At 37.7% G+C, this 23,011-nt stretch overlaps 2 long non-coding RNA genes across 3 annotated transcripts; both read left to right on the top strand.

The window, feature by feature from the left end:
• Positions 1-6,238: 6,238 nt before the first annotated feature.
• Positions 6,239-9,031, top strand: LOC122056497. Of its 2 annotated transcripts, XR_006133191.1 has the most exons (5): positions 6,239-6,623; positions 6,705-6,767; positions 6,851-6,940; positions 7,474-7,538; positions 8,796-9,031. It is a non-coding gene; the product is annotated as an uncharacterized LOC122056497 (long non-coding RNA). The 2 variants fall into 2 exon arrangements; XR_006133192.1 differs by lacking the exons at positions 7,474-7,538; positions 8,796-9,031 and adding an exon at positions 7,105-7,424.
• Positions 9,032-12,623: 3,592 nt separating this feature from the next.
• On the top strand, positions 12,624-13,718 carry LOC122056498. The gene is made up of 2 exons (XR_006133194.1): positions 12,624-13,252; positions 13,414-13,718. It is a non-coding gene; the product is annotated as an uncharacterized LOC122056498 (long non-coding RNA).
• Positions 13,719-23,011: the final 9,293 nt, after the last annotated feature.

Below are 23,011 nucleotides of genomic sequence, written 5' to 3'. Positions count from 1 at the left end.
AAGAAATTTTAAAAGAATTTTAAAATATATTGAAATGATTTTGAAAAGTTTTTTCAAATAATTTTTAAAAGAATTTTAAAAGATTTTGAAATGATTTTGAAAAGATTTTTAAATAATTTTGAAATTAATTTTGAAAAGTTTTTAAAATGATTTTGAAAGTAATTTTGAAAAGATTGTTAAATGATTTTGAAAAGTTTTTTAAATAATTTTGAAATTAATTTTGAAAAGATTTATAAATAATTTTGAAAATATTTTTAAATGATTTTGAAAGTAATTTTGAAAAGATTTTTAAATTATTTTGAAAAGTTTTTTAAATAATTTTAAAATTAATTTTGAAAAGTTTTTTAAATGATTTTGAAAGTAATTTTGAAAAGATTTTTTAAATGATTTTGAAAACATTTTTAAATAATTTTGAAAAGAATCTTTATAAGATTTATAAATAATTTTGAAATTGATTTTGAAAAGTTTTTTAAATGATTTTGAAAGTAATTTTGAAAATATTTTTAAATAATTTTGAAAAAAATTTTAAATAATTTTGAAATTGATTTTTAAAAGATTTTTAAATAATTTTGAAATTGATTTTTAAAAGATTTTTAAATAATTTTGAAATTGATTTTGAAAAGCTTTTTAAATAATTTTGAAATTGATTTTGAAAGATTTTTTAAATTGAGTTTTAAAATAATTTTGAAATTGAGTTTTAAAATGATTTTGAAATTGAGTTTTAAAATAATTTTGAAATTGAGTTTTAACATAATTTTGAAATTGAGTTTTAACATAATTTTGAAATTGAGTTTTAAAATAATTTTAAAATTAATTTTGAAAATATTTTTAAATAATTTTGAAATTAATTTTGAAAAGTTTTTTAAATGATTTTGAAAGTAATTTTGAAAATATTTTTTAAATATTTTGAAATTAATTTTGAAATAATTTTTAAATAATTTTTAAATTAATTTTGAAAAGATTTTTAGATAATTTTGAAATTGATTTTGAAAATATTTTTAGATAATTAAATTTGAAAGATAATTTTAAAGTTAATTAATCCAAAAAAAAAAAATTTTAAGGTTAATTAATCTTTGAAAAATAATTTTAGATAATTTAGAATGATTTAGAAACTGTGTTTTAAAATAATTTAGATTTGAAAATAATTCAAGTTAAAATAATTTAATTGTTAATTAACTTGATTTAAGTTAAGTCAAATTTAATTTCCTAGTCATCTCACCCGATTTAAATTTTCAATCAGGGAATCCTATAATTTTTGTGAGATGAATTGAGGTTTAATTTAAGGGTTTGGTTTAACTTTGTGTTAGATTCAGGTTTATCTTTGGGTTCAACAAGTAAGCATTCTTTGGATAAACTTCTGGGCTATGGTGAGTCACAAGGTACTCATTAAAGTAACCATGCCTTCGAGGTTTCCCAAATAGTCCTACTCATTGAGCTTAATACTAAACCTTGGTCTAACTAGTTAGGATCCATTTAAGGGTAGCTTCGGTCAGTTCGACTTAGCCATATGCACCAGGTCGAAGCCATATCTTCATAGACATGCGATGCCCAAGCTTCCCTAACGTACTATCATCCAAAAACTTCACCAGTACTGTGGGTCAAGTTAAACCTAACCCATTTTGATCTAACCTTAATTACCCTGCCGGGTAATCTACTCTTGTTTTACCCATTTCGGGTAGATTAGGTTCAGTTACCCTGTCGGGTAGTTCAGTTGGGGGTGCCAGCGAGTCTGGATCCTCCATCTATTTTTATTTAACTTAAGTTGAAATTTACTTTTAATTTTGAATTAGTTTCGAATTGAATTTCGAATTTAATTTAATTTCAAATTTTTAATTGAGTTTTGAATTTTGAATTTAATTTCAAATTTAATTTGAATATTAATTTGAATATTAATTTGACTTCTGTTCTTAATATTATTTTTCTATTAGCTCCCCCTGGATCATAGCCTCGATATGGTCTATCAAGGTAATAGACTTGATCCTTGGGGACCCAATAGTGACCAGTTCCAACTTGATTAACCAAATTAGATTTTGGTACCCATGCTTGGATAATTTTTCTATTAACTAACGATAAATATGATTTGTATTTTATTTTAATTTTAAATCCAAGTCCAGTTTTGTTGTAAACGGCTCACTGTTTTCCAAGAATCAGATCCAGATTCTTGGAGCCCAAGGTGAACCGTTCCAACGTGTCCTTGAGTTCTTTAATTTGAGCTTTCAAATTGGAATTTTCTTCCTCAAGTTGTTGGACTTGAGTTGAACTTCCAATTTGAACTGACTCAGTTAAAGAGCTCGAGTCAGTCGCTTCCTTAAGGGCAGTTACCTCCTTTTGGAGCGAGTTAACCCGGACGTTGGATTTAGCCAACTTTTTTACTAAGTAAGGTAATAATTCATGCAAGTTATCTAATTGAAATTCTGCGAGTAGTGAACTTACAGTGGGTTTTGGTCCTTCGAAAATGAATGTGGATTCGTAGCTTCGATCAGACTCAGTCTCGGATTCGCTCTCGGTTTCTGACTCATACTCGGACTCAGTTTCCACCACGGTTGCTAGTACTGGTAGAGCGAGGAAGCTCGTCGATTCTTCTTCGTCGGACCCGGATTCATTTGAAGACTCGGACCATATCTTTTCCTCTGTCTTACTTGTACCTGCAACCATCGTAAAACCTTCCTCGGCCGAAGTAGTATTATTCTGCTCATCTAATTCAAATAGATCATTTATTAAATTATGCTTACTTACTTGAGCGTCGAAAGTGCCCTCGTGTAGTTTCATCAACTTTTGCCACAACTCTTTTGCACTTGCGAAGGGGCCGATGCGGTTCAGTTCTTCATTGGTTAGGCCACATTGTAGCATGCAGGTTGCTTTGGCATCGGCTTCAACTTTTTTCATTGTGCTAGAATCCTAGTTGATGCATGAGATAAGTTCACCGGTGTCGTCACATGGAAGTTCGAGTCCGGTCTGGATGATGATCCACATCTCGACTTGCGTCTTGAGGTGGTATTCCATCCGGTTCTTCCAGTATCCAAAGTCCTCGCCAGAAAAGAGCGGCGGTCGGACGGTGCAGAATCCTTCTTGGAATGTCATTTTAAAAGAACCTTGCACACAAAAAATAGCAAAAAAATGTACCAGGACTTGATCCTGGATTAGCAGTGCGGTATGGAAGGACAGAAATAGAAGTTCACCAGTTTCAAGAAAAAATAATAAAATAATAATAAAATATTATTAAAAAAATATTTAAAAAATATTATTTCAAATTTTGCCAAATTCAATATTTTATCAATACTAATAAACCGTGAAAGGATGAAAATGAATTTTTTGAAAATAATTTTGGAGGGAAAAAACGAAAATTGCCATCGGATTTTATTTTTACCCTATACAAACGACAAAGCCACGAAAATTGCTTGAATGGTGGTTGCACCAGTTCAAAGTGACCCATCTCTGATACCAATTGTTGGATCGAGATCGCGCTAGAGGGGGGGTGAATAGCGCTCGTGACTTTCACTTTTTCAGAATCGTAAAACTATTCGAGTAAATGCAGCGGAAATAAAAACAATCACACAAAGAGGCAAACTATTTACTTCGTTCGGAGCCTAGATCGACTCCTACTCGAAGGCCCACGATCCTTGATCGCTTTCGGTGGGCAACAACTATAAGCACGATAATTTGTACAATTATAGGAATTTACAGCTCATAAACTTTATACCGACAACTAAAGATGGAGAAGCGTAGTTCCGGGTCGTTGGTGTCGCGTCGCAGCACTTTTGGGTCGTCAGGTTCGCAGCACGCAGCAAGAGATTATTCGGAGAGTGTTGTTTTGGAAGAGGTGCTCGAACACTGCTTATAAAGGGTGCTGGAGGCGCCTCCAAGGCTGTTCGAGGCGCCTCCAAGCCCCGGGTCGCACGCGTCGATAAGTGATGATCAAGTCGCGCATTATCCCTCTGAAGGCGCCTTCATGCGCCTTCAAGGCGCCTCCATGCTGCGGTCCAAGGTGCCTTCACTGCCCTTTAAGGCGCCTCCAACTCCAGCGCACAGCCAGCTCACCTTCGCACCCGAGGCGCCTCCAAGCTCCATGGAGGTGCCTCGGACACTGTTCATCCGAGTTCTTCTTTGTGCTTTTGGTACCTGCAAGTATGTTAATCCAAAAATACCTGCACCACAAAGTTAATACAAAATAATAGTATGAATATGAAGTAATGACAGTCTCCGGACTATCCGAGTCTGACTTCGGGTTTCCAACCAGAAACCCTAGGTCGACCCGACGCCTACTGTTCCCTCTGCGGGGAACACGTCCTCACCTACTCCACTCAGGAGATTTACCTGATGCCAGTCCAGTCCTCCAGACCGACTGGACTTTCCGCCTAGGGTTACCACCCCCTAGGACCTAGGGTTACCGCCCCCTAGGGTTTTTCTCCACCTAGGGTTACCACCCCTTAGGACCTAAGGTTGCCGCCCCTTAGGGTTTTCCTCCACCTAGGGTTACCGCCCCCTAGGACCTAAGGTTGCCGCCCCTTAGGGTTTTCCTCCACCTAGGGTTACCGCCCCCTAGGACCTAAGGTTACCCCCCCTTAGGATTTTCCCCTGCCTAACCACAGTTAGGACTTTCCTGAAACCTTATTTAACCATGTTAGATAACAAGGAATCTTAACTTTGAATTCCTTTGCCATTATCAAACTGAGGTTCGATCGTCGGATGCTTACTGCACCAACAACCTGATATCTATTTTACTGTGGGCATGGTTAGCAGATATCAGAGTAACCCTGGACAAGGACATTGGACTGCGGTAAAGCATATATTAAAGTACTTGAGAAGGACTAGAGATTATATCTTAGTTTACCAAGCAGACGATTTGCTCCCTGTGGGCTACACGGATTCAGATTTCCAATCAGATAGGGATAACAGTAAGTCTACATCAGGATATGTGTTTACTTTAGGAGGTGGAGCCATTGCATGGAGGAGTGTTAAGCAGAAATGCGTTTCGGACTCAACCATTGAAGCTGAGTATGTAGCAGCCTCTGAGGCGGCTAAAGAAGCAGTATGACTCAGGAACTTTCTAATGGACTTAGATGTGATTCCTGGTTTTTCCAAAATCATCACAATTTATTGTGATAATAGCGGTGCAATTGCAAACTCGAAGGAACCACGAGCCCATAAGGCAAGTAAACATATAGAGCGCAAGTACCACCTGATACGAGACATCGTCAAGCGAGGAGAAGTTGTCGTCGCCAAGATAGCATCAGCAGATAACCTGGCAGATCCTTTCACTAAGGCCCTTCTGGTGAAAGCTTTTGATCGGCATGTGGAGGGGATGGGAATCAGATGTATGGCAACAGATATGGCAGCTTAGACTTTTAGTATAAGTGGGAGATTGTTGGAGTGTATACTTAAAAGTTTAGCTTTTGTACACATTTATTTTGAAATAAAGAATCACATAGGTCAAATGTTTACATTTATTTGTTAAATGTAATTGTTCAATTAATTTATATAATAGATAACATGGAGTGTGGAGTCACACTTAGAAGATCATGTTGTCGGTTCTCTATAAATTATAAACAGTTGCTCACGACTAAGATGGAAAGGAACAAACCATTAGAATAGACGTAGTGTAATTAAGTATTAGTTTATCTTGACTAATAAATTACACTGATACACTTTAAGTGTATTGAGTAGGATCATTTAGGTAAGTTCTTTTTGTACTGACTTAGTAAAAGAACTAGACCTTAGTTATTATGGAAGTGTGTGCTCTTAATCCTAATATAATAACAAGCATGTATATTTAATATTTATTTCTTTGACTTATCAAAGGGTGAGGTTTAGCTCGATAAATCAATATGTCCGATAAGTTGGGAAATGATATTACTTATAGTATGTGTTGTTGATTATAGAAGAAATCTGTGTCCTAGTTATCTAGGTTGAGAATGCCCCCAAGAGGAGCTCATAAGTATTGCCATGTTAAACCCTGCAGGTGGACCTAGTTCAATATGATAATAAAGTTGAGTGGTTGTAAGATATGTGAATTTATTTTAGGGTTACAATGAAATAACCTTATGACAATTTTAGGAAATTATAGAAATTTTTCTAGAATTTTTCGGAGGTCGTATGACTAGTTTCGCGGGGATAGAAGTGGAGGTTTGGTTAGGAATACGCATGTGAGGGATTAATTGAGATGTTAGTTAGGGTTTGATTTCCTTAACCCTAAGTGGGTTCTATTAATAGGGCTTTTTATCACCCGAACCCTAGAACCCGACCCGACTCACTCTCTTCCTCTTTCTCTCTCGCGCGATCTCCCCGACGCCGACGCCGACGCCGACGTCGACGCCTGCTGCGACCATCGGCGATCTTCTCCTTCTTCTTCTCTCGGAGGCGCCGGCGGGGAGGGATCTCGGAACGTTGGGAAGGAGGGATCCTATTCCTTTCCCGACCTTTCCTTCTCCTCTGGTCTCGGCGAACCGGGGCGACGGGGCTTCAATTTGGGGTTTGCGCTTATTGTCGGAAAGGGACCGAGGGCACCGACGTTAGATCTGGCCAGCGTCGAACGATTGTGTGAGGTCACCATCATTATCCCTCTCCGATCTCCTTCCCCTGCTCGTCGGCAAGCACAGATTGTGCCCTAGCCGGGATTTATGGAGGTAAGCGTTTTGGGTTTTGTTGTGAATTCGAATCTGATCTTCTTTCTGATTTTGATTCGGTAGGTTTTGGTTGAGAATTAGGGTTCTGACCTCTTCTCTGTGCGTTAGCAAGAACAAGACCGAGCCCTAATCGGGATATTGGAGGTAAGGAGTTGGTTTCTGTCTTGAATTTGGGTTCTGATCCTCCTTCTGGTATTGATTCGAAGGGGGTTTGATTCTGAGAACAGGGGTGCTGTGGTGATTTCAGCCATCACAGATTGATTGGGTTGGTTCCTCCACCGGAGTTGTGATCATCTCCGGCGATTGAAGCAGTAGAGGTAAGGGCATCGATTGGTTATTGTTGTTTACAGAATTTTTAGTGAATTCTCACTGTTCTGTTCTTGATCCGACCAGTGAAGATGTTAGGTGTAGTTTACTTGTCGTAGGGAATTGATACACTGTTAATTCTTGCTCCATTCTCTTGATTTAACCTGAGTTGCAGTGAGTCCAGTGTATTTCCTTGACCTAGATCAATGATGGGATCAAGAGGAGTTGTGAAATGTGTTGTTCGGTTGTGGAATGCTGTGAGTGCTATGTTACTGTAATTTCTGTGAAGGCTGTGGGTTGTTGGTCAGAATTGGTTAACAGTGGTGGGTGTCACTATGTTGGGAAATTAAAGGTGGTAAATCTAGATTAACCTAAATCTGAGGTCAAGATCATGATGTGGAGGTTAGTTTCTTATTGAAGGATAATGGAAAGGAGTAGTAATCATGATTAGCTATTACTCTAGAATCGGTTATTTATTTATAGGTGTTTTATGTATGTGTAGTACAGGTATATGTATATTACATGTATTGTATATGTGACACAGGACCTTGATCTATACGAGCAGCGTGACGTGGGGTGGTTCTGTTGATACGAGATATCTGGAGGCGGGTATTTCTTCCTTTTCTCCTATTTAGTTCTTTGAACTATAAAGCATGGTTGTTTTTGAATGCTTAGGTTGCATTACCTTAAATCTGTATATTTGTTTTATTCCTGCTTGTCTCCTTTTATTTGAGCTTTGATATGATCATCTTTACTTCGATACAGTCTCACCCTTGATATCAGAACTCTGTGCATGTGCATTGATAGAATTGGTATCATAGAGTCGTCTGACTGGTACGATTAGCGTGTTTATCATGCATATTGATGTCGAGTGTATATGTGACGGGTATGTGGTATGGGGGTTGTATACCTGGTTGGCCACGTTGTGTGTTGGAGTATGTATATACGTTTGTTGTGGTTATTGTGGGTGTTGAGATACACTATGGATGATGGTATTTATATTGTGACTATTCACATCATGTCATCATTCATTGCATACTGACGACCGATGTCTTCCTTGTGGTGAGAGGGTCGTCAGTTGTTTATAGCTGCCATTCAGCCAATTTTGGAGAGTGGTAGATAGGAGTGGAGCTAGTCTTGTCGCGCTTGCTCAGCCGTTCAGTGATTATACTCTGTCAGCCTCGACCACTCTGGAGTAGTGGGTCTTGAGGGTACAGTAGTCAGAGGGCTTGAGTTGTGAGTGGTCAGAGACCCTTAGCTGTGTAGTTATATAACTACTTAGCTGACCGTCCGCTTCGGCCGCCTATAGCGGTGCTTGTATTGGAGGCTAGTACGGTTTGTCACAGACCCAAGCCTCTCGGCCATACAGGGGTCGTGGTGGGTGACCATGGAGCATGCATGCACTTTTGCATAGGATGCGCGGTGCATCTGGGGAGATACTTTTGCATACATGCCTAGTAGATATTAGTGCATGTGATTGTGTGCTGTTGCATTTGTTTGCGCTATGTATGTTGCATTTGGGTGTCATACTGCATACATGCCATCTATTTTACATGTATATGCAGTCGTATCTATATTTGCACAGGTGTCTCTAGTTGATCTATTGCTAGTCTGGTGAGTTCCCTGATTCTGATATCATGGTATTGATTCTAGTCGAGCATGTATATCTACCGCGTCAGGTATGTTTATGTATAGTCATTGTATCAGATATGTCTAGATGTGGTATGTTTCGATAGCATGATTCTATTCTTATTATGGAGACTGTATCCCTTGATTCTTATGTTGTCGTACTTACCATGCTTTATTCTATTCTTACTCGCTGAGTTCTTTGTACTCACCACCCCTTCTATACTGTTATGTTTTCAGGTAGTAGGTAGTTGATTGGAGTTACTTGGAGTATGCTGCCAGCCGGTCCCACTTCCCGCGTTACATCCGAGGATTCTTACCGGTTTTTAGTCTTTTACTATTCGCATTCTACGTTTCATGGATTTGGTGTTGTCATTTTATACTATGACTTGATACGTGTATTGTGGACTTTCGATTATGTGGGTTTCATATTCGTTTTCCGCTGAGCTTTTTGATATAGCCGTGTGGGCTACATATTCAACTGCGTGGTTGTGGTTATTTTCTGCATATATATCCCAGCCGCATGTGGCTGACGTATTTTTGCATGTATGAAAGTTTCAAATTGTCACCGGTACAGGGGAGGTGCTGCCGAAATTTTTCGGGAGGTACTTCCCCGGGGCGTGACAGTGGTACTACTCTTGGAGCTAGATATTAATTAAATGAGTTGTCAGTAACTCACTTAATTAGTGGACATTCGTAATCTTAAACACAGGGAGACTAACACACTCATGATAAGAAGGAGCCCATAATGTAATTTGGGATTGGTGCGGTAGTGCGGTAATAACTCTCTAGTGGAATGAGTTATTATCGATGAACTTGAATTGTGTGTTCGGGTCGAGTACGAGATACTCAAGCTCATCGGAAGGCCAAAACCAATTTATCCTCTAGGTCCCTGTTGTAGCCTCAATAAAGCCTCAAGTCCATCCAAAGAAAAGCCTATCTTGGTGTCCAAGAAGGGGCCGGTTCATTGCTTGGTGACAGACAATGGCCTAAGGGCAGGGTACCATGAATATTTAAATTAGAAGGTTGTTTTGAATTTTAAATTTCTCGGATATTTACAATTTGTAAAGAGAGATTTTAAAATTTATAAATTTTCCTAATTTAAATTAGTCATGGTTTTAAAAGAGAGTTGTAAAATTTATAAAACTTTCTTTTAAAAAGAAATATTATTAGAGATGTTTTAAATTTTAAAACTTGGTTTTAAATTTTAAAACTTTCCTTTTAATATCCACATTAGAAAAAAGGAGAGAGTTTGTAAAATTTTATTAGAAGTTTTCTTCTTTTAAAATTTTATAAAAATTTTTTCTTTCTTTCCCTTTTAATAAGTGGTCGGCCACCTTGCTTGGTGCCCAAGCAAGGGGCCGGTCAAATAATTAAACATCAACAAATAGTTGTTTAATTAATGAATCAATCTAGGATTGATTAATTAAAAGGAAAGAAAAAGAAAAAAAAGGAACTAGGAATGAGTCTAATTTTTTATAAAACTCTTTCCATAATTTTCCGTTGGGAAACTAATATAAAAAGGGGGGATGGGGAGGCCTTGAATAAGATAACAATTGATATTGTGTTGTTGGAGATCATCAAGTGGTCGGCCCCTCTCCCTCTCTTCCCTTTGCTCTCTTTTGCTCCTTTGTGGTGGTGGTGGCCGAATTTTAGAGAAGGAGGAGAAGCTTTCCGGGTGGTGTTCGTCTTGGAGGATCGTCGCCCACATGACGTCCAAGAGGAGGCGAGGGATACGGCAGAAGATCTCGAGGTTTTTAGCATACAAGGAAGAGGTATAACTAGTATTTAATTTCCGCATCATACTAGTTAATTTTTCTTTGTATAAATACCAAATACAAGAGGCATTCGATTCTTGTTTTTTCGAATTTAATTTCGATGTTGTGTTCTTTTTCTTTTTTCCTTGTGATTTGATTGTTCCTTTTGGTTAACCTAGAGTTATATAAGGAAATTAAATATTAACTTTCCTTAAAAGGCTTTGTCTAGTCGGTGGTGGTTGCTCCCATATCCAAGAAGGTCAAGTGCCTCGCCATGAAGTACTGGAAGCCAATTTTGGAAACTAATATTTAATTGAATTTATAACCTAGGTGATTTGGATCAAACGTGTTAAGTTCCGCAGAAGATCCAAATCTAAACCTAAAAGAACATATAAGTTAAACTTGGAATCAAACCTGTTAAGTTCCGCAGGAGATACAAGTTTAACTTAAAAGAACACATGGTAGCTAGGAAAGGTTCAGATCACGTACAAAATTTTTGTACAGTGGAGCCATTGGGTTTTCCGAGTAGCAACCAACAAGAAGGAGCCCAAAATGTAATTTGAGATTGGTGCGGTAGTTCAATAATAGTTCTTTAGTGGAATGAATTATTATTGATGAAATTAAGTTATGTGTTCGGGGAGAACACGGGATGCTTAATTTCATCGGGAGACCAAAACTAATTCCTCCTCTCGGTCCCTATCATAACCTCTTAATTATAGAGTATTATACCCACCTATACCCACCTTTTTACCCATCCTATACGGCCAAGCTAGCTTGGAGTCCAAGCTAGGGTCGGCCAAAGGCATGGTTCGTGGGTTCATGAGGTGGCCGGCCCTAGCTTGAACTCAAGCTTAGGTGGCCGACCCTATTAAAATAAAAAGTAATTTTATTTTTAAAATTTTCTTATGTGGATTCCATGGTTTTAAAAGAGAGTTTAAAATTTAAATCTTTCCTTTTATAACTTTCTACAAAAGATTAAGAAAAGATTTGAAATCTTTCCATATTTGTAGATTGAAATATTTTAATTTATAAAATTTCCTTTTTACAAACCACCATGAAGGGAAAAATTATTAGAGAAATTTTTATAAATTTCCGGAAACAAATTAGGAAGTTTTAATTCTCTGTGCAATTCTGTGTTGATCCGACTAGCACCCTGTTTGTATGTATAAGGCTACAACGACATCTTCAAGACGGAATCCTAACCACCACAATAGACTAGTGATCTCTAAGGCATCGTATGTTGCTGGGATTAGATTCGCAGCTGCTAGAGTCAAGTTACATGATGTTGAGCTTCATCTAGCTCCGACCACAGTTTCTGGCAGCGGCTACTCCATCGACAAATTAATGGCGGTGCATCCAGATTTGGGTAAGTTTTAGAGTTGATTTTATGTCTTATTGAATTTGATTAGTGTGATAATTAGTGGAGATTGATTGATGAGTTAGATTAGTTATCAGATTGATAGTTAGCAATTGATCATGTGGATGAACTATGTATGTTAGGCTCAGGATGCTTAGTAGTTGATGTGTTGGAGTATTCTGTTGTGATATGTTGATTTGGGTAGATCTTTGAATTATTAGTGGGTTAATTGATTTATGATGGTTATTTGGGGATTGGTTGTTGTAGATGGTTGCATGATCGTTATTAGTATCGTTAGATTTATATCATGATTAGTTGTGATGAATCGGATTCATGCAAGTTCTTTGTTGATAATATTGAATGGATTTCAATTAAGGATTTATGGATTGTATTAATTAAGGTAAACTAATATTTAGGGTTGACTGATAATCATTGCGATGGTGGGTTAACTTATCGGTTTTGAGAACTAGATTTAACTAGATATTGCACATGTGATTAGCTAAACTGTATATTATATGATTATGTAGGACGTTGATTTGAGACGAGTGTTTCAATATGGGATTGTTTAACACGATCGACAGATAAAGGAGGGTACTTCTTACTTTGACTCTTTAGTTCTTTGAACTTAGTGCATGAGCTATCTTTGGATAGAAACTATTTTTACCTTGACTCCACTCTTATTTTCCTGCGTATGATACTTCCATTCGATCTTTGAGATATTCATTTCCATATCTATACAGTCTCTCGTTGTTATCTATGATACGTAGCATATACTAGATATCATGTTTGCATGTTTTGATTGTTGTTTACTTATGTTCTGTATTGAGCATACTGGCTTCATGTAGCATACCTAATTTTACTTATATTGGTATGATGACTGTTGTTTGTTTATGTACCGTATTAAGCATGCTGGCTTCATGTAGCATACCTAATTTCAGCTTATATTTGTATGATGAATGTTGCATTTGGTGCATCATATCATGACATGCATGTCAACGACCAATTCTCCCTTGCGGTTGAGAGAGTCGTTGACCAGGGCCGCATCCTCGGGCACTTGAGAGAGTGGTAGCTAGAGTTGATGCTGCTTGTCCTGTCGCGCCGCACTTGGCCACGCTTGGATAGTGGTAGCTGGAGTTGCGAGCAGCAGGGACCCCCTTCGCTATGTAGCTAGTTAGTTACTCAACACCTATCCACTCGGTCACTTGAGAGTAGTGGCGACCTTTGAGTGGTACAGTTGTCATCGATCCGGCCTCTCAACCATACAGGGGTCGTGGTGCAGAGAGGTGGGCGGGATGACCATCCGTGCATGCGCTATTATTATTATATTTGCTGATGTTGTTGTCGCTACTTTTGTTCCTGTTACTAGCTTATGCTATTTTTGCTTGCTTCTACTGTTGGTACTAGTTTATGTGGTTGTTGCTTACTTATGTTGAGATATACACTCGTTGTAGGGGTTTAGACTCTGGTTTATTTATTGGCAAAATAGATACATCTCACTTATTATCTCTATAGTTATGAGCAGTATTGTAGCAGGTTAGTACTACTTCTGGCCTTCTATTACCTAGCCTAGGATATGGATTCAGGTACGAGAATATATTATAGTTTTATTTTAGTATCTGCTATACCCCTTTATGAGACTGTATACTGTTGGCACCCTGTATATGTATATTATGTTCATGCACTATCTTTCCTTACCCGCTCAGTTCCAATACTCACCACCTCGCAAATTGTTTTCTTTCGTTAGGTAGCAGTAGATGATTCATGGATGCTTGGAGAGATGTCGGCTGCCAGTCTTGGGTCCTGCGTTATATCGGCTTTATTTCCGCTTTACTGGTTTTTATAGTATACAGCGATTTTAGTATTGTATGAATTGGTCTGTGTTTGGAGTTTAATTCGCGGTGTTTTGCTTTCATGATCTTGTGGTTGTGTAAGCCTAATCGGCTAGTAAACTTTAGTTGTGGATTGTGGGGGTTCTCTTCGTTTTTCCGCTGTGTTTTTGATACAGCCGTGTGGGCTAAATATTAACTACATGGTTGTTTTATTCATTTATGTCCAGTCGGGTAGGCTGCGTATATTAACTGCGTGGTTATGTTGTTTTTATTTAATGTATGTTCCAGCAGTGTGGGCTGATGAGTATATTGTTTATGTTTATATGTTATGATGTATGTATATATATTTCATATTGTCACCGGTACAGGGGAGATGTTGCCGGATTTTTGTTTGGAAGGGACTCCTCTAGGGGCGTGACAATAACAGATGGGTTATTCCTAGATTCTTTTAGGTGGGTGATCTGGTCTAGAAGTGTATCAAGCTGGTCGGGAACATTAAAAAACTAGAGCCACAATGGGGAGGACCATTCAAGGTGGTACAAAAGCTCACCTCTAGTTCTTATTATCTTAAAGATGCTGAAGGTCAGAGGCTGGACAGACCTTAGAGTGCTAACCATTTGCAACCTCATAGAGCTTGACAAGTACACTTCTAACTTACTCTTGTATTTTGTTCAACTCTTATACATCAATAAAAAGTGTAGGTGGGTTCCACTTGGTCGAACACGACTTTAAACTATATAGTCGATCGATCGTGTTAAATAGACGTCTGGAGACTTTAAACCATATAGTCAATCGATTGCGTTAAATAGACAAATAGAGACTTTAAACCATACAGTCAATTGGTCGCGTTAAACAGAACCGGGGACTTAAACCATATAGTCGATCAGTTGTGTTAAACAGATGATCGAAGACTTTAAACCATATAGTCCATCAGTCACATTAAGCAGATGACTAGAGACTTTAAACCCTATAATCGATCGGTCGCTTTAAACAGGCGACCGGAGACTTTAAACTCTACAGTCTAACTTGACTTTAAACTTTATACAGTCAAACTACGACTTTAAACTATATTCATTCCAGATATCATCAAAGATACAAATATATGGCTTGATTAATTCGCTTAGCATTCGCTCAGCGTAGTGGTTCGCTCAACTTATTATTCAGTCCAGGAATTCATTATGAAAATTATATATATATATATATAGCCTATTTATTTCACTCAGTGTTCACTCGGTGTAGTGGTTCACTCAACTTATTATCAAGCCCAGGAATTCATTATGGAAATTGTATATGTACGTTCAAATGGGTCATTTTGCACGACATTATATTCCCCCCCAGTTTAGTATTTCGTCCGAAAGTTCAACAAAAAGCTTAATCATATATATATTCAGACGAGTCATTTCACTTAGCATTATATTCTCGCCCACCTTATTATGTTGTCTGGAAGTTCATCAAGAACCTTACTCATATATGTATTCGGTCGAGTCATTTCGCTCGATATTATATTCTCGCCTAGTTTATTATTTCACCCGGAAGTTCATCGAGAAGCTTACTCTATATGTGTGTGTGTGTGTGTGTGTGTGTGTGTGTGTGTGTGTGTGTGTGTGTGTGTGTGTGTGTGTATTCGGATGAGTCATTTCACTCGGCATTATATTCTCGCCCACCTTATTATGTTGTCCAGAGGTTCATCAAGAACCTTACTCATATATGTATTCGGTCGAGTCATTTCGCCTGGTATTATATTCTCGCCTAGTTTATTATTTTGTCTGGAAGTTCATCGAGAAGCTTACTCATATATATGTTTAAACATGTCATTTTGCTCGATGTCAATTACGAAAAATCTCTCGGAGCATGGAACATGAACATATCAAGGTGTTCACTGTCTCCGTAAAGTTGTCGATGACTCTGGAGAGGTGCTAAGTCACGTAAAGTAATAGGTACCATTTAACACTACTTTGAATGTTTTTGGACATGCTATTTCTTTAAGATGACACAAAAATGGAACACATGGATGCATGTTTAATCAAATTGTATTAAGAGATATTTTAGAATTTCTCGATTAAGTTGTCAATGATCTATGAAATTTGGAGGGGGTTTGGCAGCTAGATAACCGCCTGCAGCTATATGGCTAAGAGTCTTCACAATACGAGTGACAAATGTTTCTCCAAATGCAAGAGAGTCAAGATAAGTTCTTCGTTTAGCTTCACCTCGCTCGCCTTCCCCCACCTTATAGGACTATAGCTCAGATCGAACAATGTCTCGCTCGGCTTGGAGAGTAGCTCATTCAGGTTTTATTTGATCTATCTCTGCTAGTAATAATCATATTTGTGCATCTTGGACTCTCAACTTCTCCTTATTAGTCAATAACAAAGAATCCTTAGTAACTAACTCTTGGGTTAGTTCAAGAGATCTGGATGCATGGGATGATTTTAGTTCTTCTAGTAATGTAGTTTGGAGAGCTAAATCTGAGAGAGCTTTCTCTTTTAGGGCCCTCTCCACTTGAAGCTTGGACTCACTACTTAGTAACTAAAGCTCTATGTTCTTATTGTCCGTCTCTTGGGATTGTAGCAATCGGTGATAGTTTTGCATAGTTTTCTCCATGCCGGTGATAAGGTCAGCTTGTGCCTCTATTTTTCCTTGTAATGGACCATTTTATCACTGGGAATAGTAGGGGCACTCTGCAACTCTTCCACTCGATCTTTTAAAACTTTGTTAGCTCTTTCCAAGTCCATAGCTAGTTGACCCAAATGTAAGCTTAAAGTATAGAACTGGATAAAGTAATAATAGAATTATACTTTATAATAATGAGCTAAGAAAATTTAATCAAAAAGTTATTGTAGTGGCATTATGGTTGTGTTCATCATCATGCTCGAAAATTGTATTTACATTTGTTTCTATGCTTGCAGCAATGATTCAGCCAATGGACCTTTCAGCTTAAACATCCCATATGGTAGATGGGAGGTAGGATCTAATCCTTGTTGGGATGGTAACCCATGGGATTGCTTAAAGAGACATGGAGAACTAGTTGAGGTTGTAGGCCCTGGAGGAAGTGCAATGCAAAGTTTGGGTGAATGCGATGGAGCAAGAGATGGTTGGGTGGAGGATGTTTGCTCAGTTACCTCAAGACTTTGCTCAGATGTGGGTCTTTCAGGCACCCAAGGGGTGGATCTCCTATAAGGGGTCTGCCACGTGCGAGGATTAGTTGAGGGAATAGTTAAGGCTTGTAGGAGAGTTGGTGTAGTTGTAGAATCTGGTGTTGTCTCGATGGGACAAATGGCTAGGGGAATCACATGAGATATAGGGATAAGGAGGCTTGGCCTCATCATAACAATTGTAAAATGAGAACAACTATGTTTTGGAGACCCATGCTCTTTACCTTGATCATAAAAAATCTCAGCCAAAGTGATGGGAACTTGTTCAACGATGGGTATCGCAAGTAAATTTGTGGGCACGAAGCCTCTATTCAGGGCTTTTTGCGCCTAACAATGAAAGGATTATCCGGTTCTGAGGAGCTAGAAGATGGCTCTCGTATTGGCTTAGTTGAAGGGAGTAGACCAATGGATGAAGAAGTTTGATTAAGTTGATGCTCCTTCAATAAATCTTCTCGTAACATATTTAAAATCACTCTCGTTAATTGAGTATTTCTATACAAAAAGCTAGCAGAATAGCCTCAGCTATGAAAATAAGTAAAGATTAAAACTTATATAATAAAAAATCAAGAAAAGACAAATAATTATTTTCCACTCACCAAAAGAAGCACTCAGTTCTAAGTCGATCAGAGGAAGTCCAAAAGTAAATAATAAGTCTTCTATGGTTAATGTAGGCAAGTTGAACTTGGCAACTTTTAGTTTCCTTATAGAGGCACAAAAGATTGAATCTGTGGTGATATTACCAAGTCGAGTATAGCAGAAAGACTCTGTTGCTAGGTTACAGGATAAGGTGGAGGAAAGGGAAGGCATTCGAAGAAATATTTATCTCTTCATTCCCCTTGTGATGGACCTCTATTGAAGAAAATCGTCTTAGGACGAGCTTGGAATTTAAATAGACCATTCTCTATTTGATGGGGATAGAAAAATAGTGGAATAGACGAGGGGTAAGGGGATATTGAGTAAGCGAAAAATAATAACAACACCACTTAGAATGTTAAAGGATTGGTGAATAAGTTGGTGTAGTGGAAGGTTAAAGTATCAACTAACATCAACAAAGAAAGGATGCAAAGTAAATCGAAGGCCCGATTTTACATGTTTCCTGAAGATGGCAATGCTTTCTGATGGAGGACGATGAGGACGGTCTTCTGGGTAGGAATGGATATATAGGAAGGAATGTCGTGATTTATATTGAGGTCGTAAGCATCGTTGAGGGTGAAATTGGAAGAACACTGAGTATACCACTCATTATTCTCTTACATCTTTAAGAGAAAGAATCTCTAAGGTCAAAGAGGAGAAGAATAGAGAGTCGGAGGAGAAATGATGAAGTCTTACGGTTTTGGCCGAATGTTTATAAGAATTCTTCAAAAATCTAATTAAAGGAGACCATTAGATCATAACAGTATAAAAGGCGAGATTAACTAAGGACCATTTAATGATTGGATAAGGCGGTGGGCATAGAAAAATGGGTGCATGTTACGAACCGAAAGTGTACATTTATGTCGTCAGTAATAAAAGAATATCGAATCCACAGGGACTGGTTATAAGCACTAAGATGTCTCAAAAGCAAATTAGCTAAACAATCGTGAAGAGGTTATATGTCTTAAGAAACAACTAAAGATTAGAAGTCAAAGTTAAATGTAGAAACTTAGTTTTGTGAAGGTTCTAGGAGATTTGAATTTTTAGTGATACTCATTAATGTAAAGTGATCTACAAATCCTATCCTCAATTGAAATGTGTTTGCAAGAAGTCACCGGTTATTTCCTACAGAAAACACCGTTCAAGGACTCATATCTAAACCTTAAGCAATCAAATAGTTATGATCCCTATGAAACCCGTTTAATGGGACAACCCTATCACGACGCCTCACGGTCATACAATATAGAAATATCATCACTAATCAATCCACAATAAGATATAGAATTCAACATATCAATCCGTCCTACTTCTTTGTAGATCCCTGCTTCATCCCCTCAAAGTAATCCCCTAAATGCCCGTTTAATGGGGCAGCCCTGTCACGACATCCCGCGGCAATACAATCTAGAGAATTCTTCTAAAAGATTCCACAAGAAATACAAACAACCAATCAAGAATGGTATTAGGGCACAAAACACAACAATCCATAAAAGATTGATTGATACAGAACATAACAACATCCTTGAATCAAGAAGTTGGCAAATCCATGAATCTTACATCAATTTACATCACCAATACTCCCTACATCCTAGAACAAAGGGATCTACTCCATTGAAAATAGGAAAAGAACCGAAGACGAGAGGATTGAAGATATTCTAATCCAAATCAAGAAAATAGAAAGGAACGCTTATCTTAATACGACGAGTGATCTCTGGAACTAATCTACTGCCCTTGGAGTCGAATCTTGGACGGAAACGCCTCTTAATAGGTGGAAATCACTCCCAAGAACATATCTCCCCAAAGGGAGAGCCACCCCTTTCAAAGAGGGGGAAACCCTTTATATAGAAAAGGGAATTTGGGTGCCACACGACCCAGGACACGGTCATGTGAGATTCACACGGCCAGGGCGCTCCTCCTCTCAACCAAGGTCACACGACCGTGTGACTCTCAATCGACCATGCCATGTTCTACTTCTGCCTACTTATACGGTTGTGCAAATCCACACGACCTAGCCAATTTCTATCTCTGGAAGTGTTGCACGGTCGTGTGGCACACACGGTCATGCCTTTTTTGGCTCTGGAAAGGCTGCACGGTCGTGTGGCACACACCGCCATGTACTGCCTGGCTTGAAAAGGTGGCACAACCATGTAAGCTTCACACGACCAAGACACTCTCCCTTGCTATTGATGCTACACGACCCTGTCATCACCACACGGCCAGGGCCATTCCTCTTTGCAAGGTCGTGTGGCACACATTGCCAAAGTTGTTTTCCTCCGTTTGATCATAGAATTGGCTATGAACATCAATTCTTCTCCAAATTTGACTCCTAAAAGCATAAAACACACAAGAGCAGCTCTCCGAACAAAGAAAAGTATTTATGCCAAAAGTAAAGTAAAGATCATGAAAGTGCATAGCTAAAGCATGTATAAAATATAAGAATGTTCGTCAAAACATGCTAAACAAGTGTATAAATTCTACGCACATCACATCCACAGACTTAAACTTTTGCTTGTCCTCAAGCAAAATGTCGCAATCAAGATTCATGTATTCAATAATGCATCATATGTTGGCGCTGGGATTTTGTTCTGTGTAAATCCCCTGTACAAAAATTTGTACAAGGACAGAACTATTCCTAGCAAACCATTTGCTTGATCAGACATGTGTTTGATCAATCAAGCAAGTTCTTGATTGATCAAAGTGCACCTTGATCGAAGCACAAGATCGCTGGCCTCTTGTATTGGTATTCAAAATCGATACGTAAAATCGATACGAAGAAAACAAAACTAGTTGCGTTGCGGAATAAATAACTAGTTGTACCTTTCTTTGTAGACAAAGACCTCTTGATCTTCTGCTGTATTCCTCTCCTCTTCTTGGACGTTGTGTGGGCAATGATCTACCAAGACAAACCACCCGAACCTTCTTTTGTTTCCAAGCCGCCTACCACCAAAAGATGCAAAGAAAAGGGGTGCCTCCTCCTTCTTCTTCTCCTCCAAACCGCCGACCACCTAGGGTGGTTCTTCACTTCTTCTTCTTCTCCTCCAAGATCTGGCCACCAAGGGAGATATGCGCCGGCCCTAGAGGGAGGAAAGGGAGGAAGAGATGAGAAGGTGGAGCACCGACCCTAGGAGAAAAGAAAAGAGAGAAAAGAAGAGATGAGGTGCCGACCACAAGTAAGGGAAAACAACTCAAGAGAGATTAGGTTATGGTGGCATGGCCTCCTCCCTTTTTATAACCCTTGGCACCAGATAAAAGAGGAGAAATATTAACAGAATTTTTGTTTAGAAAAAATCTCTAGAAAAGAATTAACATAATTTTTTTTAGAAAAAATTCTTAGGAAAGAATTAATATAATTTTTTTTAGAAAATTTCTAAGAAAGAATTAACATAATTATTTTTAGAAAAATCTCTAATTCTGTTGAGAAAAAATCTCCCTTTTACAAATCTCTTTTTTTTTTTCTTTTCTTTTCTTTTGGTTTGGCTAGCCCCTTGCTTGGGCACCAAGAAAGGCTTGGCTGACCTCTTTCTTGGGTAGGAAACAAAATCAAATGAGTGAATGCGAGACTATGTAGAGGCTACAATAGGGACCGAGAGGAGGAATTGGTTTTAGCCTCCTGATGGACTTGAGCTTCCTGTGTTCGACCCGAACACCCAACTCAAGTTCATCAATAATAACTCATACCACTAAAAAGTTATTATTGAACTACTACACCAATCTCATATTACAATATGAGCTTCTTCTTATCATGAGTGTGTTAATCTCCCTATGTTTAAGATATCGTATGCCCGTTAATTAAATGAGTTACTGACAACTCACTTAAATAACATCTTGCTCCAAGAGTAGTACCACTCAATATTATTACCATGTCGGACTAAGTCCACCTGCAAGGTTTACATGATAAACCTTATGAGCTCCTCAAGGGGACATCATCAACCTAAATAAATAGGACACAATTTTCTTTTATAATCAACAACACACCGTATAAATAGCACTATCTCCCAACTCATCGGGCCTATTGATTTAACGAATAAATCTCACCCATTGATAAGTCAAAGAAATAAATACTAAGTGTATGTGCTTATTATTATATCGAGATTAAGAGAACACACATCTATAATAACAGAGGTTCTATTCTTTTATGCAGTCAGTATAAATCGAACAACGTCAAATGGTCCTGCTCAATACAGACATAGTGTACTAGTGTAATTTTATAGTCATGACAGACTAATACCAAATTACACTATAACCATTCCAATGGTTTGTCCCCATCCATCTCGGTCGTGAGCTACTATTTATAATTTATAAGGAACTGATAACATGATCTTATCTGTGACACCATACATCATGTTATCTACAATATAAATTAAATGGACAACTGTATTAACATACAAATATAAAATGCAACATTTGACCAAAATGATTCTCATTTCAAAATATAAATGTTCATACAAGAAGCTAGGCTTTTAGTATATATCCTAACATCATAATCCTTAGTGCACTTTCCTAACTTTATCAAAAAGTTTCATTAATAAGCATGATCATAGAAATAAACCAAGTATGCCTTAAGCACAAGTCTCTTGTGCACTGTGTAAATAAGTAACTCAAAACCCTTCAAGTTTCAATCTTTGTCCTAGTCAAGTTGTCATCCAATTGAGTTCTTAATGTTTTCGGTAATAGACACATACCTACCACACACTTGGTTAATATTTCTGAATCAACCCAGGGTCTCAAAGGCGTGCTCGATATCAGGAGAACCATAGAAGTCATTTCCCCAGTAACCTAACTCGATCTCAAAGGGGTGACTTGCTAGTTTCCACTCATGACAACTATTTTTTATATCCCTTTTTTTCTCAACACTTTTTTCTTCTTTTTTTTTTTCATCATCATGCACCTTTTTTACAATAAATGATTGCATTGTGCAACACTTAAACACATAAGTTCATAGGCACAAAAGTTGGGATATTTTGATTTTTCCAGATGAGCTTTCAAGATTCGAGCCTCATCCAGTAACTAAATGAAGTTTGAGAAATAACCATGGAAACCAAGTACTAAACAAATAGGATGAATCATGACTGTTTCAATGATATCAACTATTCAAGCTCAAGTAAAGTGAAGTGAAAGTAAGATTTTTAAGGTTAAGTCAAAACTCAAACTTATTTCTATATGATATTTAGCTCACATCATGCTACTTAAGATAGAAAAAAGAGGTACACTAAACATACCAGCATCATTTACAATATCATGAATCAAGATAAAGAACATGCTAACAATTTTACTTTTGAACAAGTAAGCATAAAAGTGAGGATTGATGTTTTCTTCAATAGGAATGTCACAGAATTTTTCAAAAGATAGTCAAATGACTATCAAAAACAATCCAAGCAAAGTAAAACAAATGCAAAACTAAAAACTGAAAGTGCAAAAAACTGGAAAAAAAATGCAAAAAATTTTCAGGTTACAGACCACCCCCCCCCCCCTCCCAAACTTAAACTTTTCATCGTCCCGATGAAATCAAAATGGTGGTAGAGGTGGAAGTTCAGGAAACTCAGGAAGGGGAAAAGGAAAAGAATTAATAAACCATTTTACTTCATCTCTACAAAATTTATGATATTAAAACAATTTGTTTAAGTCATCTTGTAAATATCTCATAAAGCTTCGAAAATCTTCATTAAATTCCATTTGAGCTCTATAAGAATTCATGATTATAGAAATCTTGTCACACAGTTATCTTTCACTT

Source organism: Zingiber officinale, chromosome 3B (assembly GCF_018446385.1).
Source record: "Zingiber officinale cultivar Zhangliang chromosome 3B, Zo_v1.1, whole genome shotgun sequence".
NCBI classification, from domain to species: Eukaryota; Viridiplantae; Streptophyta; class Magnoliopsida; order Zingiberales; family Zingiberaceae; genus Zingiber; species Zingiber officinale.
The sequence above is the reverse complement of the archived record's forward strand: the minus strand, read 5'-3'. Positions and strand labels throughout refer to the sequence as shown.